Raw genomic sequence first — 2,726 nt, forward strand, 5'->3', positions numbered from 1 at the left:
CGGCTCGAGCCGAGCGCTCGCGCCGCGCCCGCGACACCGGAAACGGCTCGGCCTGGCTGCCGCGCGCCGTGATGACGCAGCGCAACGGGGAAGGTACTAGAAAGGGGCACCGCCCGTGCGCGCGGCCGATTCCGCGCGCGCCGCCGAGGGCTGAGTGTGGCGGTGGGGACTCGGCCAGGGCCGCGTGACCGGAGCGGAGCCTTTCCGCCGCCCTTCTAGCTTTGAGCTCTCCCATCCCTGCCCTTTGGCCATTGCCAGCCTCCACGGACCTCACTCTGTGAGGCACGTCTGGGGTGCCGTGTCCAGTTCTGGGCTCCTTAGTACAAGAGAGACCAAGAGCTACTGGAGAGGGTCCAGCAGAGAGTCACAAAGATAATTTGGGGTTTGAAACATCTCTCGTATGAGGAGAGACTGCAGCAACTGGGCTTGTTTAGTCTGGAGAAGCCTGAGAGAGGATTCATCAACACATGTAAATATCCCAAAGGTGGATGCCAAGAGGATGGTGCCAGATTCTTCAGTGGTGCCCAGTGACTGGATGAGCAATGGCCATAAACTCAAACACAGGAAATTCCACCTCAGCATGGGAAAGAACTTTACATTTAGGGTGGCAGAGCGCTGGAGCAGGCTGCCCAGGAAGGTCATGGGTTCTCCCTCTCTTGAGGCATTCAAAACCTGTCTAGACACGCTCCTGTGTCACCTCCTCCAGCTGCCCCTGCCTTGGCAGAGGGACGGACGGCAGATGTCCGTGCAGAAGGTCACCAGTTCCCCAACTAGGGTCTGGGACTGCAGGTGCTGGCCAGGCAACTGTGGTTTGCTGGAGCTCCTGTCCATAGGACGTGAGGTGCTACAGAGGCCTCTAGTAAGATGCAGGGGTTTGGTGTTGGAAAATGCAAGAAAACTAACTTGGCATAGTTTGTGAACTTACATCAATGAAATAATTCAGTACCTGTTGCTTTTAAGTTACTTGGCCCCAGCTAAAGAGTAATAAATACTAAACATTTACTACATTAAAGGTATTGCTACGGTAGCAATTCCATAACAGGAAAACACGTCTTCGTCAAACTTGGACCAAAAAAACCTCAAACACAACTTAAAATTGCATTACCAAATTAGGCATTTTCCCAAAATATTCTTGCCTCTCAGGAAATTCAAGATGTCTTTTCCTGTTTTGGTGTAAAGTATGCATGTGGCTGAACTGTAGAATCAAATGTCCTTTTTTGCTTGGATGAGAACAGATGTTTCCCACAGTTTTCTGAATCACAAGATGATTTCCTGGTTTTGTCTGCTCTTGGGATAATCTCTCAACACCCTTTGTGGATTGGTTCAGCTAGTACTAAAAAAAAAGTGTAACACAGCATGGCAGGCTCTAAACACTTAACATTTTTACTGAAGGAATTGAAGACCTGCTAAGAGACCTTAAAATAAGAATAACAGAGATTGGCTGAAGAGAATTCCAAGTTTTGCCTGATCTAGAGCTTTTGTTTGTTGCAGATAAGAATGATTCCAGGCATATTCAAGAATTAAGCCTTTCTTTGGTCACACATGTTCCCCTTGCTCATTGGTTGTGATGCTACAAGGCTTCTGCTGCAGCAGAACACTTGGGCAGGTGCCTCTGCCACATCGTCTTGTTGACTGGCAGAGTGAGGGACATCACACAGTAGAATCCTGCACTGCAGTCAAGAAGGGATTTTAAGCAGAAATTAGATCAAAGAGCAAGGAGATATTCCTCATGTCAGGCTGTTCACAGTTTACAGGTATAGCTCGTGCTGACTGTATCATTACATTAATAAACTTTATACCACAGTAGCTCAGCTTCTACCTGGTTATAGCTAGCAGAAGTTTACAAGTTAGAGGAATTTGTGTTATTTACTGAAGTATACTTGCTGTAAGTGGCAAGGATACTAAAAATTTATAGCAAACAACTTGGAAATTATTGAAAGTTCTTAACTAAGCAAGGAGGGAACTTTAACAAAGAATGTTTTTATTTTCATGTTAATTTTGGTGCAGATAACAGGAATATGGGATCTCATTTGCCAGAACTGAAAGGGTCCAGATGGAAAATACCCTAAGCCAGAAAAACATGCATATGGGTTCTCATCAGATAGTTGAGAGCAAAGCTTATAAACAGTGCATGGAAAATGAAAATGATACAGCAGAGAATTTTGAGTTCTTAATCTTCTTAGCCTGACTGGTTTTTAAAAATACTTCTTTCTTTCTTTCCTCTTGCTTTTCCTTTTCTTTCCCACTTTCTTCCACCTGTATTTTTATTTCTGCTTTCTAAAAGGGGAAAATAAACACCTGTGCAACTTTTTTTCATTAGTTGCTGATATTAAAGAACAAAATTCAGCGTGTTTATTAGACCAGCTTAATTTTTATGCCACTTCATTTTGCTCACCTACGATTACTGGTGTTTACTGCAGAAGTTCAGCTAAATTCCCAACTTTGACAAGGCAGCTTCAATTCAGTATTTTTTTCCTAGTTGATGTAACCAATGCAAAGCCATCTAAGTTGGCTACAAACTAACAAACAAAATGAAAATGGACATGCAGTGACCAAACAGTATTTTGAATCAAGTGAAAGTAGTGGCTCACATCAAGTTGAATCAAATTAAGAATTTTAGCAAAAGGTTTTGAACCAGTTTGGCTGAATTCTGTTTAATGTTTTACCTGATATTAGAGACACAGTCTTGACTTTAGATGAGGCCTCAGGTGGTCCAATGACAGTAA

This window comes from Molothrus ater, chromosome Z, assembly GCF_012460135.2.
Source record: "Molothrus ater isolate BHLD 08-10-18 breed brown headed cowbird chromosome Z, BPBGC_Mater_1.1, whole genome shotgun sequence".
Classification (NCBI taxonomy): Eukaryota; Metazoa; Chordata; class Aves; order Passeriformes; family Icteridae; genus Molothrus; species Molothrus ater.